The 18,796-nt window shown below is 42.9% G+C and overlaps 1 protein-coding gene across 2 annotated transcripts in view; it reads left to right on the top strand.

The window, feature by feature from the left end:
• ACVR1 (activin A receptor type 1) overlaps window positions 1-18,796 on the top strand; it is a 134,719-nt gene that overhangs the window by 54,661 nt on the left and 61,262 nt on the right. Inside the window, exons 1-2 of one of the 2 annotated variants that reach the window (XM_062186990.1) lie at window positions 615-690; window positions 3,182-3,482. The gene's annotated coding sequence lies outside the window, so the exon portion shown is untranslated. Of the gene's footprint in view, window positions 1-614; window positions 691-3,181; window positions 3,483-18,796 lie in introns of those variants that run through there. The other variant, XM_062186980.1, reaches the window with a different exon arrangement.

Raw genomic sequence — 18,796 nt, 5'->3', positions numbered from 1 at the left:
TGATGGCTGGCATTTTTAGTCACTCTCAACCTTGGGAGTTGTTTGCCCCATTTCATGGAAGAGGAAACTGAAACGGATTAAACGATTTGTGAAGGTCACATTTAGTAGGTTGGAAACTCAGTTTGGCTGCTTCCTGAATCCATGCTCTTGCTACCATAACCTGCTTCCTAAAGTATAATTGCGGTTAGCAAGCAATTCCACAGCAAGATACAACCCTGGCTTATTTGGGTTTTAGGGCTGGGTGGACAGAGAGGGAGGGTATGGATTCGTTCTTGAAGGCACAGGGGTTTGCAATATTTGGAAGCCACAACTTCTAGAAGCCAAGAATATGGTTGTAACTAAAAAGTTGAGAAAACTTGTCCTGATTTTTTTTTTTTCCGGTTGCTTAGCTGCTGTATTGACTGCCAAGAACTTGATTTTAAGTATGTTTTATGCTTGTCTGTTACCCAGATCCCATCATATTATAATGACTTTAAGGAAACTAGGCATGTTCTTTTAAACTGGATTAGAGTAAAATGTACTACTATGTTAAAAGCCCAAAATTGGAGTGACAAAATTGGATTGAAATTTGTCTTTCTTTCTTCCAGTCACTCTCCAACCTCCTTCACAGGAATGTGCCTTTGACTTTATGGGTCAGATTTTTATACAACTTGATTAGCTGCCTACACTTAAAACACTGCGGCCAAACAAGTGAGTTGGCTAAATTTTTTCTAAGGACTCAGTTCAGTGAAAGTTTGGTGACTGATTTCAGGAGATTGTTATATAGGTATTTATTTTATAGCACTGATTGTAATTTGTGCATATATCCTTTTTGTTTGCTTTTACTTATTTGTTTTTTCACTTTTGGGCTTTGAACACAAATGCTTTCTTCTACCTTTTAGGTCCACTAAGCTTGCTTCTTGATGTGAGGGGTACCTGTGGGGTGAGGGTATGCTAAGGAGAACATCTGAGGATTGAGTTCCAAAATACGTACAACACTTTAGCTCCTATTTTAACATTTCATTTTTCTTTTAGCATACCACAGTTTTGACTTCAGTCCATAGGTTGAGAGCCCAATGAAGGTTGAGACAAACATGTAATTGTTCTTCATTTGGAGGTTTGATTTTTACCTGGTGACTCTTGAGTACCAACTGCCTGCTAGATAAGTTCAAGGAGGGATGGAACAAAAGAATTCTGTGTGTGATCTTCACATAGTTTCAAATTGGTTTTGAGACAAACTCAGGGCATGGCAGAGGATTAAGTGCGAGGTTGAGTGATGTATATCAGAAGAATTAGAATGAGAAAGATCTGGAAAATACAGAAAGCTATAGAGAGCATTGCACGGAGACTGGAGAACCTCAATACCATCTTGAAGGGTATGAAGGAGTTCCATGCAGAGCAGATAACAGGGCTGCAAAGTTGCACGGGAAGTAGAAGCACTTTTTTTTTTTTTTAAGATTTATTTATTTATTTGAGAGGTAGAGTTACAGATAGTGAGAGGGAGAGACAGAGCGAAAGGTCTTCCTTCCATTGGTTCACTCCCCAAATGGCCACAACGGCCGGAGCTGCGCTGATCTGAAGCCAGGAGCCAGTTGCTTCTTCCTGGTCTCCCATGCAGGTGCAGGGCCCAAGGACTTGGGCCATCTTCTACTGTTTTCCCAGTCCATAGCAGAGAGCTGAATTGAAAGAAGAGCAGCTGGGACTCAAATCAGCGCCCATATGGTATGCCAGCACTGCAGGTGGAGGATTAACCTACTGCGCCACAGTGCCGGCCCCTAGAAGCACTTTTGTAATTATTATTATTTCTTTAAATCAATATCTGATTTTTAAACAAAGAGCTAGAAAAGTATAGACCAGTGTTTCTTTAGTTTCTTGTGTATCTAAACCTCCCATGCATTTAGCGCCTATGGCTTAAAAATCTGGTTGAGCCTAGCAGGATAGCTGTGCAGTGGCTTCCTCCTAAAATGCCTCTGGGCTTCAGCAGATGAGAAGCAGCCTTAACATCAGTCTGTCCTTAGCATCTCAGAAAATACCAGTATTTCAGCAGTTTGTTCTGAAACTCAAGGATTTGTGGGTGTTGCTCATCTGATGCCTTTGTTTTGAAGGTTGCCGGCTTTAGGAATGGATTTTTATTGTAATTTGCGAATGAGTTGCTGAAAGTGATAGGTTACTGGTTGACCTCTCTACAGGGGAATATTTTTATTGTGCCTTATATCTAGTATGCTTTTTATATGTCTAGATATTCTCTTCAACTAGATAGTGTGCCTCAATGTAAGCTGAAGCAAGTAACAGTTGCATAGAATCTGCAAACCATTCCTCTTGAATTCCAGGGTGGCTGGGAAAACTTTCTTTTCCATGTAGCTATTTCAGAATGCTGTATTTTGGGTTTGTTTTTTGCTTGGTTTTATTTACATGAAAGTTTTCTGGGCAAAATTTTCTTGAAGTTAAAAAAAAAAGGTGCTGTTTTCTGAAAGGAGTAAGTTCTGCTGTGTTTTGTGTTGCTGTACGATTTGAATGGGAAAGTTGAGTTCTAATAAAAATTTCCTCTTCCTTTGGCCAATGTTGATGTTTTTTGGGTCCTTCTAAAGGAAAAGGGAGCTTGGGTGGTTTTTGGCTTTTTGTTAGTTATCTGGAGCACCCCTTCCGTTTCACTGTGTGCTTCTTCCCCACCATTGTTTCCTACGTTATCTACTACTGGGAGCGCTCCAGGAAAGTGGACTGAAAGCAGATATTTCTGTGTAGATACACAAGACATTGGCTCCTCTAGCATACTGCATGTCTCCAGGAGAGACCAGGGGTCTGAGAGGGGAGGAAGACCTGTCATCCTCTACTTTGGACTTCGCAGACAATTTTGGTCAATCAAGGGCATGTAATAACGAATACATACAAAGCCACTGAGCTTTGTGCAATTTTTTTTGGTAGTGGTTTAGAGTGCATGATATACGGGCTTTAAAGGAACTTGATTTTGAAATTTACCAGCTATAGATCTTACTGGGATCTGTGTTTTTAGAAACACATGTGGAGACCAGTATAGCTATATGACCTCAACACACGGGTGTCACTGGTTTCAAGCTTTTCCATACTTGCTTGTGAATCTGTGGTCCCAAGTGAAGGGCTGTCAAGTGTTTGCCTCCTTTAGGCAGCATATTCATCACTGCAGACTTTTCCTTTGTTTAGTTGGTTTTCTTCTTTCTCTCTGTAGCCCTGAGTGCCCGTGAGCCTCGCATGGCCATAGAGGGAACTGCTGGAGAACTCATAAGCCAGGAGCGCCTCTCCTACGTCCCAAGTCGCCCAGTGAGCAGAGTGAGTGAAGCTCCGAAGGAGGGCACGCTGCTCAAGGACTGGGGCCAGATGTGACCGTGAACCCGCATTAACGTAGCTGAGTCAGCTTTCCCAGGAGCTCTCGGAGCTGCACGCGCGCGCCCCCGCCGGCCATCCAGCCATCCAGCCGTTTCAGCAGATCGCCTCCGTTCATGCTCTTGGGCAGAGATCAAATCTACAAGGTAAATTCCTTGCCACAATCGATTATTTGGCTGTTTTATATGTTTCTAATATAGGGACATTAAGACCAGCTTAACAGTTGTTAGTTCTTGGAGAGCTCCAGTGGTGGACTTTTTCCAGGGTGAAGCTACACAGCTATTCTTGAAATTTTGGCTACCAACATTTCCAAATGTATAAAATACTTCTACCGTTCTTTTCACCTCACAGGGTTACATTTATTTTTTTTTTTTCCTTTTACATAGACTTATTTTTCGGAGCAGTTTTGACATCATAAGCAGATGGAGCACAGAGTACACAAAGTTCCCATATCCCTTCTCCCAATCAATCTCCCTTATTATCAATATCCCATTCCAGAGCACGACATTGATTACTATCACTGACCCTGCATCTCCTCATCGTTGTGACCCACACTCATGCTTTCTATTAGGCTTTGCTTTTGGTGTTGTATATGCTGTGAGATAACATGTATAATGTGTATCCAATATCCAGTTACAGTGTCAACAGAATAGTTGGCAGTGCCCTAAAAATCTTCTGTGTTCTGCCTGTCCATTCCTTTTTTTTTTTTTTTTTAAATTCAAAAGGTAGACAGTGGAAGAGAGAGACAGAGAGAAAGGTCTTCCTTCCGTTGGTTCACTCCCCAAATGGCCGCTACAGCTGGCGCTGCTCCGATCCGAAGCCAGAAGCCAGGTGCTTCCTCCTGGTCTCCCATGCAGGTGCAGGGGCCCAAGCACTTGGGCCATCCTCCACTGCCTTCCCGGGTCACAGCAGAGGGTTGGACTGGAAGAGGAGTAACCGAGACTAGAACCCAGCGCCCACATGGGATACTGGCGCTGCAGGCGGAGAATTAACCAAGTGAGCCATGGCGCTGACCCGCCTGTCCATTCCTTCCCTACTAACCCCTAGTGACTACTGATGTCTTTTTTTATTTTATTTTTAGTTAAGATTTATTTATATGAAAGGCAGAGTTACAAAGAGACAGAGCCAGAGAGAGCCAGAAGAGAGGAGAGAGAGAGAGGTCCTCCATCTGATGGTTCATTCCCCAAATGGTTGCAATGGCCAGAGCTCAGCTGATCTGAAGCCAGGAGCCAGGAGCCAGGAGCCTCCTCCGGGTCTCCCACATGGGTGCAGGGGTCCAAAGACCTGGGCCGTTTTCCACAGCTTTCCTAAGCCACAGCAGAGAGGTGGATTGGAAGAGGAGCATCTGAGACACAAACTGGCACCCATATGGGATTCCAGCACTGCAGGTGGCATCTTTCCCTGGGATGCCACAGCGCTGGCCCTGACTACTGATCTTTTTTACTGTCTGCATAGTTTTGCTTCTTCTAGCACTACATTTTAGTACAAATCAAATGTCTGTTATTTGCAATGTATCTCAGATTTCTGACTTTTGGAATTTTGGAATGTATACATTGACATAATTAAATATTTTGAGAATTGTACCTAAATCTAAGCTTGGAATTCATTTATGTACCATATATTTCCTTTTTATGTATATGTTTCTCATGCACATAGTCTGAAGGTAATTTTATACAGTATTTGTAGTGTACCTGCATTTTGACTGTGTGAAGTCAGGTTTGGAATTTTCTACTTTTGGCTTCATGTTGGCAATCAAACACTTTTGGATTTTGGAGCATTTCAGATTTTGGATTTTTGGATTAGGGATGCTCAACCTGTAATATACACTGAAGTCTGTATATAGTTCTTTCTATTCAGGATGAAATTCTGTAAATGGGATTAGCTTTAGGGATGATCTGAATGCCTACTATCGAATAGGGTCAGCAACGTGATCCTGTGAGGGGCCTTGAAGTGCAGTCCTGGTGTGTGTGTCTCTGAGTTTAATGCTGGGTTTATTCAGCGAGGATTTGAACCTTGTGCAAAGAGGCAGGAACAGAGCTCAGAGTTAAAACCTGCCAGGGTCTATGCAGCCTCCTTAGATTTAACACATTAGGAGAAGGTCTTTGATGACTGCTAGGCATTTTCTCTTTAAAGGAAAGTCTAATTTATTATTTAAAAATACATTATTCTTTATAAAATTTTACTTTTGCTGAGTTAATTTCAAATAGCACAAAAATATAAAGGATAGACACATATTAAGATAAAAGTTCCTCCCTTCCTTTTCTTTCACCCTTGGCTAATAGCTTGGAACACACTTTTTTCATATATGAATATTTTTATAAATACTATTCATATTACTTATGTTTAAAAATTGTTGGAACATGACTATAGGCTTTATTTTATAACTTACCTTCTGCTCTACTTTGTATATTGTGGATGTCTTATTAAACAGAATTTAATTTCTGTGTAAGTAATGCCAACTTAGTGTTCCATATTTGGCTGTAGCTTAGCAATGACCTGAGAAGTTAGCCTGTAGTTGTTTTTTTTTTTTTTACTTTTTTATTTTTTTGACAGGCAGAGTGGACAGTGAGAGAGAGAGAGACATAGAGAAAGGTCTTCCTTTTGCCATTGGTTCACTCTCCAGTGGCCGCTGTGGCCTGTGTGCTGTGGCCGGCGCACGGCGCTGATCCGATGGCAGGAGCCAGGTGCTTCTCCTGGTCTCCCATGGGGTGCAGGGCCCAAGCACTTGGGCCATCCTCCACTGCACTCCTGGGCTACAGCAGAGAGCTGGCCTGGAAGAGGGGCAACCGGGACAGAATGTGGCGCCCCGACCAGGACTAGAACCCGGTGTGCTGGGCGCCCCAAGGCGGAGGATTAGCCTAGTGAGCCACAGCACCCGCCAGCCTGTAGTTTTAAAATGGGGAAAAGACCTTTCACACTGGGAACAAAACTAAGGTCATGGCTGTTGACCTTGAATTTGTAATCATTAAGGATATGAGCTTTTGTTTTCTAAGGCAGATGATGAACTGCTTGCTATTGTTGGGCTATCAGTTATGTCAAATTTCCATTTTCTGGAGGTTGTGTTAATATATCAGCACAGTGTTTTGAGATACGCTCATTCTTAAGGAGGTCTGAGGTTGAACTGGTTCTAAGAGGAAGTAGTGACTAGCAGGGATGGCATGAGGAGGCTGGCTGTGTTTTGTATGTGTATTTATTTGAGGAAGGAAGAGATGACTGCTGGAGTTGCTTGCAAACCCTGGGATTCTCAGTTATGAAACAATGTTAGAATTGTTCAGCTCAGTAGTTCCTAATGTGGCTAACAGTGAAAATCAGCAGTTTTCAGTTATCTTTGTTTCTGTGTATAGTTTTTACTTTTAGAAAGATCATAGATCTACATACACACAGTTCACCATGCAGAAAAGACTGTGGGATGAAAACCATCTCCCTCCTTTCCCTGTCCCATGAATATTCTAGCTCCTCCTCCAGAAGCATTTATAAGTGCCAGCTTCTTTTGTGTTCTTCCAGAAATATCAGGGCACAGATAACATGCAAGCCTGCACAGATTATTACCTTTTTTCTTTTTTTCAGGCGGGTGGTAACAATATACAAGGTCATGCATCTTTTTCATTGGAATAAAGTATTTCTTGCAAGTCCTTTCCTATGAGTGCGGTATTCATTTTTAGTGGATTCCGTTATGTACTGCAGAGATGAGCCCTCATTTATTTAACCAGTACTATATAGATGGGTCCATAGATCATTTCCAGATCTTATTAATAGGAGAAAGTTTACAGAGAATGGCCTTGTATATATATCATTTCAAACACATGTGAGCATACATATGGGATCCATTTCTGCTGGAATGCTTGGTCAAAGAATATTTTAATTTTGGTGGAAATCTGTTGCCAAGTCTATCTGTTCACAGAACTTAAAAAGTTTTAGATTTTACCAGCAGTATATGAGAGCACTGCTTTCTTATTCCTTTACCCTTCACAGTTCTAAACTGAAACTGATTTTTTTTTTTTACCAAATTGATAGATCAAGAATGGTAGTTTAATGCAGCTTTGATTTGTATTTTTCTTATTTTGATTGACATGGATCATTTTTTCATAAGCTTAAAAGCCATTTGTGTTTCCAGTATGATTCTATTCTTGTGTTCTGTGTCTTGTTTTCTTACTGGATTGTTGATTTTATTATCAGAATATTGACCCTGTTGTAGGCATTTAGGTAGAGTGAAAGGTGCTGCTTGGGGTGTTGTGGGTTAGTGGGTAAAACTGCCACCTGCTACACCAGCATCCAATGTGAATGTTGGTTAGTATCTTGTCTGCTCCACTTCTGATCTAGCTCCCTGTTGGTGGCCTAGGAAAAGCAGTAGAAGATGGCACTAGTACTTGGGCCCCTGCCACCAATGTAAGAGACCCAGATGAAGCTTCTGGGTCCTGGCTTTAGCCTGCCCCAGTGCTGGCTGTTTGGCCATCTGGAGCGTGAACCAGCCAATAGAAGATTAATGTCTGTCTCTGTCTCTTTCTCCCTCTGTCTCTCCATCTTTCCATCTCTCTCTGTAACTCTGACTTTCAAAATAAATAAATCTGTTTTTAAAAAATTCTTCTTGGGACACCTGCATCCTATATTGGAATGTCTTGTTCAAGTGCTGGCTACTCCGTTTCCAATCCAGATTCCTCCTACCGTGTACCCTGGGAGACAGCAGAAGATGTGCCCAAGTACTTATGTCCCTGCCACCCATGTGGGAGACCCAAATTCAGTTTCAGACTCCTGGCTTTGGCTTGGTTCAGCTTTGACTCTTGTGGACATTTGGGAAGTGAGTTTGTGGATGGAAGAGATCTCTTTCTCTGTCTCTCTATGTTTGCTTTTCAGATAAAATGAAAATAAAATAAAAACGTAAAAAATTGAAATAATGACAAGTGAAAAAATGCTGATTTTTTTCAAAATATTGATTGTTATTATTAGTTTATACTATGGCCATTTGTATAAAAATAATTGTTTTGCTGTGGAGATTATTAAAAAGTTTGTACACTTAAGTTTACCAGCTCATTCACTCAACAAACTTTATCGATCATCTCTAATGTTTTAGGAACTTGTTCTAGACTGTGTAGTGAAACAAACAGACCCAAGTTCCTGCTTCATGGAACTTAAATTCTAGTGGAAAGGAGAAACAGTCAATAAAAGATGAATAAATAGATGTACAGAAATCTGTAAATATCCAGTGTTTTTGTGGCTTCAGGATTTTCTGCTATCACCATTAAAAAAAGACTTTTCTAGTTCCTGATTTAAAAACCTGTCTCCTCATTCTTTCTAATGTTAAGTGGTTCTTTTTTAAAATTTGAATCTTTGATTCACCTGGAATGTTAGGAATGAGCCCAACTTAAATTTTTTCTAGGTGCTCTATTAATTAGGGTAGGGCTGAGTTGCTGTAACCAGGGGGATGGACTGTGTCATGGTTCAAAGCACAGAGAGGTTTACTCTTTCTTCACTTGACGGTCTCAGGGAGCACAACAGGTCTGCAGAGCAGCCCATATACACCCGTCGTGAGAAGACTCAGACTCTTTCTGTCCTATTGCTCCAGGAATTGTCATTGTGTTTATCTGCATGGCCACAGCTGGGTTATTGTCCTGTCTGATCTGTCTGGGCCTCCTTAGTGGGAAGGGCAAAGGATAAAGTCCAGGGCAAGTCATCTGAGGTTGCCTACATCCATGCAACTTGCATTGGTAAGAATAGTCATACGGGCACATCTGGCAGTCACAGGAGAAGCTGGTGAATGAAACCTGTGCTGCTCATCCTGCATCCAGGAAGGGGAGAAGGAATTTTATTGGAATTAGTGGGCTCTGCTACATTGGCCAGCCTTTCCTGTTTTACTGAATAGCTATAACTTTTCTCCTTTGATTTCTTGTGTAGTATAAATTCCTATAGACTTGTTGGTCTACTTCTGGGTTATCCATTTGGCTTCATAGTTATGTGCCCCTGCATGTACCAGAATCACATGTTTTTATAATTCTTGAAGTTTAATTTTTTTTTCTTTTTGTTAAGGATAGCCTCACCCTTTCAGCCCTTTTTAAAATAATTTCATTCTTATTTTTGTATGTGGTTTTTAAAAATATATAAACGTTAAAAATATATTAAACATTAAAAATAATTATCTCAAAAAATAATTCTCTCACCACCACCCTGTCCCTCCAAGAGGAAAGCCTATTAATCTTATTACCAAGATTTTATTAAATGTATAGATAAGCTTTGTTAGAGAGAAGTCTTTGTGCTATTATTTTTTTCTTATTTTGGTGATAGCGTTCCACAATTGCTTTGGAAAACAGTGATTTGGACTTTAGTATTTATTCTTTGACCTTTGAAGCATTTAATTGAAGTAGGTGGGAGGAAGGACTTTCTTATACAATGTTGTGTTTTTATTTTAATACATGATTCTGATTGTGGCTAGGAAGCTCGTACTTATTTTTATAATCTATTAAAAAATAAACTTGGAACTTAAAGTTTTCTTCAGTCTGAAGGTAAAAAAGAGGTGATGTTTCAAAAGTTTAGGGCACATTTTTGTACATATTGTATATGATGCACAATGGTTTTTCCTCTGTATATGTGTATACCAACTTACATTCAACTTATGTCTTTTTCTTTCTACCTTTTTTATTGTTAAAGAAAACAGATTTTACATGAAGCATACATAGCTTAGTTAACTGTTCTAAGGTAATGTTTTTTTGTGACCACCAGAGAGGTCCAGAAATAGTGTAATACATAGTATGTACATTGTAATAATTGCTTCCTTGCCATTCTTTGTGGTTTTTATAACTCAGGTATCCATACCTAGCACTGTAGTTTAATTTTGCACATTTGTTTATGTCTAAGTCTCTCTCTCTCTCTTTTTTTTTTTTTTTACAGGCAGAGTGGACAGTGAGAGAGAGAGAGAGACAGAGAGAAAGGTCTTCCTTTGCTGTTGGTTCACCTTCCAATGGCTGCCGTGGCCAGTGCGCTGCTGTGGCCGGCGCATGGCGCGGATCCTAAGGCAGGAGCCAGGTGCTTCTCCTGGTCTCCCATGGGGTGCAGGGCCCAAGCGCTTGGGCCATCCTCCACTGCATTCCCTGGCCACAGCAGAGAGCTGGCCTGGAAGAGGGGCAACCGGGACAGAATCCGGCACCCCGACCGGGACTAGAACCCGGTGTGCCGGTGCCGCAGGTGGAGGATTAGCCTATTGAGCCGTGGCGCCGGCCCTAAGTCTCTTAAACCTCAGGTTTCCCCCTGCAGCCCCTTTTGTCTGTTGAAGAACCTGGCGTTTGACTTTTAGTTTCTTACTGGCTGGATTTTGGTGATTGTACTGTCATAGCTCAATTGAACTAATTTTTGTTTTGGTGGAAGATGGTATCTCAGCACAACAGCAGTCTGAGTATGAAGGATGCTTGTTGCTCCAGGGCGGGTCATTACTTCTAGGCCTTGTTAGTAGACAGAGTGGGAGGAAAATATTAATATAAGTTCACACTGATAATTTCAGTTCAAATTCAGATTATAAAGTTTTTTCATAACCTTTGCTGTATTATATTTGTGTCTCCTTTATTCCACACTAGGAATTCTGGTTTTCAAAGGAACAAGGAGTGGCAGAACACACTGTGGTTACTCCTTTGCTTTTCTTTGATGCTGTTTACACATCATTCTCAATACTGCCATGATGCTCACCCTGCTCCACTAGATATGATGATAAAATCAATGAAAACAAGTTAGTTTTTGGATGCTGTCCTCATTCACCACTTGTTTTATTTTTTACCTTTTATTTATTTATATTGGGGATGGTTTGTATAGTTGTCAAAAATTGGGGCCGGCACCGTGGCTCACTAGGCTAATGCTCCGCCTGCGGTGCCGGCACCCCAGGTTCTAGTCCCATTTGGGGCACCGGATTCTGACCTGGTTGCTTCTCTTCCAGTCCAGCTCTCTTCTGTGGCCCAGGAAGGTGGTGGAGGATAGCCCAGGTGCTTGGGCCCCTGCACCTGCATGGGAGACCAGGAGGAAGCACCTGGCTCCTGGTTTCAGATCAGTGCAGTGCACCAGCCGTGGCGGCCGTTCGGGGGGTGAACCAATGGAAGGAAGACCTTTCTCTTTGTCTCTCTCACTGTCTAACTCTGCCTGTCAAAAAATAAAAAATAAAAATTGTGCAGATTTAAACACTGAGTAGCTTTTAGGTGATATTTGTTAGGTGACGTGTTGAATTTGTAAATATGTTTAGAAAAAGTTCTTATGTGCTAGGAAATTTGTCAGCGAAATGATATGACGTCTGAAATTCTTGTTAAAATACTGCAGAAAGAAAGTGGCCTGGACAGAGGAAATAAGATGGCTTCTATTTGGACCTGGGGTAGGATGTTGCTTATCTTTGAAACTAGGAAGTGGAAAATGACAGTTACGATACTTTTCTATTTCTATATCACTTGAAATATCTGTAATCAAAATTTTAATATTTTATAAACAGTAGAAAGTCAAGAACATATGCAAGGCCTAGACAGAGCAGGGGAATAACTGAAGAATGAGTGATTCCATTCTCAACCTGGTGGTTCAGTCTGGTGGCCAGCAGTAGTCCCTGTTTCTGAGAAAATAGAGAACATTGTGAGGGACGAGAAGGCTGAGAGGTGGGGCTTTGCGGGAAACGAGACTTAAGGGTGAGTGGCAGAAGAGGCGTGCCCCACCCAAGGAAGCAGAGGAGGACCAACACATTAAAGTGAAGACACCGGAGACTAGAGCGACTGAGCCCCAGCCAGGGAAAAACCGAGGGAAGAAGGGAGCTCCTGACACCTCCATCCTATGGCGTGCGTGAGTGAGACCCACCCAGAATGCCAGGAGATGAGAGCTCCACGGGGTGAGCCTAGGGAATCTCTGCTTTTCTGGAAGCTCTCCTGCCTGAATGAGAAGGTGAGGATGGCAGAGAGTTCAAACCTCAGCCAGAGGTGGTTCAGAACTCTAAGGACTGACGATGGACTGGCAGCTGTGGAGGGAGCTATGCAGGTTGCTTTTCTAAAAAGTTATTTTGCAGAGAGAAGAGGAGGGATATTGGAAGAGTTGAAGCAGAGGGGAGTGGTGATTGTTGAAATTGTTATTGCTCATGGTAAGACAAGATAGGCTGCCCAGAAATGGGAGAATGTTCTTAGTACAGAATAACTGAGTAGTCAGGCCAGTGCCTTTGTGCTTGTGAGGCAGCTAAGTTTTTAAAGACACGATATTTATTTGGCCCACAGTTTTGCTCAGCTTCATGATTGAGCAGTCCCATTGATATGGCCTCTGACGAGGGTGGTGGATGGCAAAGAGGGAGCACTTGCAGAGGTAGGATCCCTTGGCAAGCCAGAAAGCAGAGAGAACAGCTAGGCCCAAACTCAGACTCTGCTCTCATAACACTCTGTTGAGAAATCCCTTCTGACAGCAAGCCCACGCCCTGTCATCAAAGGACCTCCCACTAGGCTGCCCTCTAAATACCATAATTGGATTACATTCATGCCTCCTTAGTACCTCTTAAGGGATGACTTTGAGGTTTTAAGTCTTGCATGAGTTCAGGGACCAAATCAGATTTAACCTATAGCTGGTCCCCACCACCAGAAATGATTTTTTTTTTTTTTAAATAGATTTTTTTTTTTTTTTTTTGGACAGGCAGAGTGGATAGTGAGAGAGAGAGAGAGACAGAGAGAAAGGTCTTCCTTTGCCATTGGTTCACCCTCCAATGGCTGCCTTGGCCAGCGCACTGCGCTGATCCGCAGGCAGGAGCCAGGTGCTTATCCTGGTCTCCCATGCGGGTCCAGGGCCCAAGCACTTGGGCCATCCTCCACTGCACTCCCGGGCCATAGCAGAGAGCTGGCCTGGAAGAGGGGCAACTAGGACAGAATCCGGCACCCCGACCAGGACTAGAACCCGGTGTGCCAGCGCCGCAAGGCGGAGGATTAGCCTGTTGAGCCATGGCGCCGGCCCTAAATAGATTTTTTATCATTCTGAAACAACTTGGAAATTTTTCTCAGGTGTTAGGTCTTCTTTCCATTTGTTACCATTTTGAGTTATGTAGTAAAGCAGGAAAGTAAAGCCTTTTCAGTGTCTCTGCTTCCCTTTATTTTTTTAAAGCTTATTTTCTGTGTATTTGAAAGTCAGTAGGAGAGAAAGGCGGGGGGGGGGGGGGGGAGAAAGAGAGAGAGAGAGAATGCATGCACAAAAGCAAGTGCTTCCATCTGCTAGTTCACTCCCCAAATGCCCACAACAGTTGGAGATGGGCCAGGCTAAAGCCAGGAGCCAGGAACTTAATTCATGTCTCCCACCTGGGTGGCAGAAACCAAGTTCTTGAGCCTCACCTGCTGTCTCCTAGGGTATGCATTAGCAGGAAGCTGGAATCAGAATGCGCAAATGAGGTATCTTCATGTAGGGTCTCTGCACCTCAAGCTGTGCCAGACACCGCAGCAAATGCCTGCCCCACTTGCCATGTTCCTGCACATCTCAGGTCTCAGGGTCTCAGGGACCATCCTGTGGAAGCTGGAGGGGGTGAGGCCTGCAGCACTGGATGAACGCCCTGATCTCATATTCCTTTAACTTCCTCTTTCTCTGTTTCTTTGTCTGGTGTTAAATGTCAAACTTGTGGATTTAGAACTTCTCAGAGGGGTTGCTTGGGTTAGGCTGTGCTGAGTTATTTACTTTGGGACTCTTGGAGGGATTCCCACATCTGCACCGTGACTCATAATCATAGTGTTTGAGGGCTGCGGGCGGGGACTGAGGTGAGAACCTTGTTTCTCCTCTTTCCTCTGTTTCAGGATCTTTGTCTTGTTTTAAAAGTCAGATGGCATTCTCATTTCCCATTTTGTATGCTTTCTACCTCTGTGTTCTTAGGAACATTATCTTTTAAAATTCCATCTCTTTCTCCTACTTAATATAGAGCATTCATTTTTACTTTTCCCATTGTTTTCCTCTTTAGGTCATTGAGTTTCAGTTGAGTGGGTGATCATTTGGTAACATCTCTTGCCTGGTTTCTTTCCACTCTGCATCTACATAGAACCCCTCCTTGCCTCGTCTCCCCGTCCCTTCCTCATTTTGTGTTGTGGTTCCTTGGATGTGAACCTGGTCAGCTTACACATTGACCCTGGTACATGGTTCCTTTTCTTCCTCATGATTGTATTTTTACTTTTGATGGATATATTTAAATGAACAGCTGTGTGTTTGTTGAGTCATACCACAATTATCTGACTCTGCTTTAGCTGCTCGACTTGCAAAAGCATATTTCAATCTGAATTGTGAGAGAATTCCATTAATCAGATTCTTGTTGGGGGAGGGGAGAAGAGAAGGATCACTAGGCAATGTCTTTCTAAAGATGTTAACTAGTGATTCTGTTACTTGGAGTATGTTGAGCTGGTTGCAGTGTGATGTGTCACTTGGAGAAACTTTATGAAGGTGTAAATAACCATAAAAGGTTTGATATCAGCCTTATAGACAAATTTCCCTGGAATAATTAATATGCAGATAAAGTTAGTTGTTGGTACTTGTTTATTTAACTAGAGAAAGAGTCTTTTTGAGTTTCTTTCTATAAAGTCCAGGGTTCACAACTCACATTCTTTGAATTCATTAGCTTAAGCCTGTATAGTACCTAATACAGAAGATGTTACAACTTTTATTTTTTTTCTTCAGATGTACTAAATGCTAAACTGTAACCTCAGTTTCAGTCTTTGGTTTCTATTTTTTCTCCTGGTGCTTCCTTAGGGTTCTTTCTGAGGGTTGCTAATAGGTATGGAAGCATGGCTTTCCAAACAGTGTCAATAACGGTTAGAAGACATTGGGGGAGATAACATGTCCATTTGTGACTTGGAGATGTATTTTCTAGCTGCAGAGCTGTCTCAGAGGTCACTGGGGATGGCTGTGAGCATGTCAGCTGGTGTCTGCAACAAGAGATCCAAGCCGTCCTTTCCAAATGGGATATTGTCCACCAGGGATTTGTCTGATACACCGCGTCTGGCAGCCTTTTTTTTTTTTTTTTTTTTTCGTTTGGCTGTGTCTCTTGGATGACACCCTTGAAAACTGAAATCCAAGTTATAAATGATATCTTTTAATTTATGTCGAATGCCTGGTTGCTCCGATATTAAATTGAGTAGAGGAACCTCCCCCGCCCCCTGGCAAGCCTTGCCAGGCTGGGTAAAACTTAAGCTGTCTTCCTCTCCCCACCCAGACCAAAGAGAGGCATAAGTTAAGAAGTTTGAGTTAACATGTCTCAATTTGTATTGAGTGCCTGGTAGGTGCCAGAGCCATGATGAGCCAGGTAGGGTTCCTATTCCCATGCCCCTTACATTTGAGTGTGTGGAGGAGGGAGGTAGGAGATGGGGAAACAATAGTGATAATAGAAATAAATGATTAATTCCACCCCTGTTCAGTGCTATGAAGAAGCTATATCAGCGCCATATAACACATGGGAGTGGGAGTGGGAAGCTGTAGGAGAGGAGTGGGTTAGAGTAGGGATAAGAGAGAAGGCTTTGGTTAGGCTAGTGTATAAAGGAATTTTTTTTTTTTTTCTAGGCTGTAGTGTCTTTCATTGGAAGAGGAAAGGAGGGAGGGCGGGAGAAAAGGTGAGACAGAGAGATAGAGATTTATAAATAGGTGCTTTTCTGGCCTGGCATGCCTTTCCTTTTATCACACCTGTGTTAAATTACTGTAGTTGAATCATGTTAGCCTTGAAGTGGGACAGTTTCATCAGATGGCAGTTGCCTGAAACACTCCCTCTCCCCATATACTTTTTAAAACTTATTTTATTGAATGACAGAGAGATTGAGAGACAGAGACAGGAGAGACCAATTTCCCACCTGCTGGTTCACTCCCCAGATGGCCACACAGCCAGGGTTGGGCCAGGCTGAAGCCAGAAGCCAGGAGCTTTATCCAGGTCACCCATATGAGTGGCAGGGGCCCAAGCACTTGTGCCATCTTCTGATACTTTCCCAGAGAGTTGGATGGAAGTGGAGCAGCCGGGACTCAAACCAGTGATCTGGCATCATGGGCTACGGCTTAACTCGCTGTGTCCCAACACCAGCCGCTGTGCAGTACCATTTGTCTAGCAGTGAGAGGGGTGAAAGGCTGCGCTGTTAGGTTAACAGGGCAGCGTCAGGTCAGGCACAGTTAGAAATGAGACCAGGGCTGAGCCCATGTCTGACATGGGCTTAAGGGAGAATTGGCTTTCAAGTGGACTCTTAAGGGAAGGAAGAGCAGAGCCCTTCCTAATCGTTGTTTTTTTTTAAAAAGTATCAGCCCCAGTTTCCTCGCTGGAGGGAGTGAGAATGACCTCTGAGCTATTATAGGAGAATATAACAGAACAGCCTAATGGGAGTCCCATCAGCTAAAACAAAGCAGGAGAACCGCGGCCATTTGCCACACAGGGAATGAAGGGGAAAATGAGGGACCAACTCTCTGTAGTCAAGCATGTTGAAATGAACTCTGGTTTTGAGGTACCTGCAGGGCATTCAGTGTCTGATCAAAACACTGGATTCTCAGAGGCTCAGTAGGGGAACAGCATAATCGATTTCATTCTTTGCACAATTTAAATACCTTTACTGGGAACTCTGATTTTTACATGGTAGCCTAAGCTAAATATTTCACTTATTTTCATCCAGTTAAGCCTTATCTTCCCCCCCATCTTTGTACAGATTATATTATTTCCTTCCTCTCTTTCCCAGACTCTATCCTGGGCCCATCTGTTACAGCTGGAATGTTTGTAGTGTGACTCTTTCGGTCAGAACCCTTTCTTTCCTGCTGTAGTCTATAATTATTTCCTCTAACCACAGGATGAACAGATCCAGGGGCTGGTTTTCAGTACCATAGGACTTGTCCAAGAAGCTATTTGTATTCGTCTATCATGAAAGATCAAATTACATGCTAATATTCTGAAAGTAACACCCCACCCAAAGCTCGCCAGTAGCAGTGGAGTCTATATAAAACCAAGCCCTGACAACTTGCACGTCACAGTTCAGACAGAGTGTGGTGTTACAAATATGGAACAGGTCATTTGTGAACTGCTGCAAGGCCCTGGCTTCACTTTAGCCTGGCTCTGCAACTATTCCTGACAATCCAGACCACTTCTACCACCTTCAGAGGCCCAGGTAGTTTGGAACAAGCTGCCTTTGAGTTAATTCTTTGCCCATTAAGCTTGGAAGAGATAGAACTCTTCTCACAGTATCAAATCAGTGAAAATGGCTGATTTTCAACGTGCTTGAAGGTAGTTATTACCTTTCTTCAAAGTTTTATGTCTAGAATTTGTTTCCTGGGTCTAACTTTGTCCCCAGTGTGCCTTACACAAGTTTCTGTTTTTGAGATGTGAGCTCATGAGAACTGAAGAAACCCTAACTGGCATTATCAAAGTGATTTTTTTTTGACAGGCAGAGTGGACAGTGAGAGAGAGAGACAGAGAGAAAAGTCTTCCTTTGCCGTTGGTTCATCCTCCAATGGCTGCCGCGGCCGGCGCGCTGCGGCCGGCGCACCGCGCTGATTCGATGGCAGGAGCCAGGTGTTTATCCCGGTCTCCCATGGGGTGCAGGACCCAAGCACTTGGGCCATCCTCCATTGCACTCCCTGGCCACAGCAGAGAGCTGGCCTGGAAGAGGGGCAACCGGGACAGAATCCGGTGCCCCAACCGGGACTAGAACCCGTTGTGCCAGCGCCGCAAGGCGGAGGATTAGCCTGTTGAGCCACGGCCCCAGCCTAAAGTGATTTTTTTAACATCATCTTTTTTTCTGGGAGACAGGGAAATGGGGCGAAATTTATGTATAATATTAATCTTGAGGTTAGAGAAATGAGAAAATGTTATTAAAGGTAGCCCAAACAACCAGGAGTAGAAGTTGTATATTTTTTTTTAAATTATTTATTTGAAAGGCAGAGATAGAGAGAGGAGAGACAGAGATATCTTCCATCCTCCAGTTTACTCCCCAAATGGCTGCAATGGCCTGGGCTGGGCCATGTTGAAGCCAGGAGCCAGGAGCCAGGAGCTTCTTCCTGGTCTCCCATGTGGGTGCAGGGGCCCAAGGACTTGGGCCATCTTCTGCTGCTTACCAGGTGCATTAGCAGGGAGTTGGATCAGAAGTGGAACAGCCAGGACTCAAAACTGGTGCCTAAATGGGATGCCAACACCATAGGTGGAGGCTTAAGCATCTGCCAGGGTGGCAACCCCAAAAATTGTTTTCTAAGAAGAAAGTCAAGATTATTGGAGTTCAGAATAAGTTGAGGCTTGATAAAATGTTATGTTATGGATGACAAAACCAGATTGCTAAACTATAGAGTTATGTAGAGTCATGGTTGAGTATGACCTGAACTCTAGTCTGATAGTCTGGGGTTTCATCTTTGGATAAGTTACTTTTACCAGTTCTTTTCTTATCTGTAAAGTAAAATGAATGTTGGTATGTTAAGTGTGGGGGAGAAATTGAATGAGATAATGCATTTTGGTCCCTAAGCCCAGTGCCTGGCTCATTAGTAAGAGCCACTACTCCTACTG

Source organism: Lepus europaeus, chromosome 1 (assembly GCF_033115175.1).
Source record: "Lepus europaeus isolate LE1 chromosome 1, mLepTim1.pri, whole genome shotgun sequence".
Lineage (NCBI taxonomy): Eukaryota > Metazoa > Chordata > Mammalia > Lagomorpha > Leporidae > Lepus > Lepus europaeus.
Note: the sequence above shows the minus strand (reverse complement) of the source record. Positions and strands in the feature narration are given on the sequence as shown.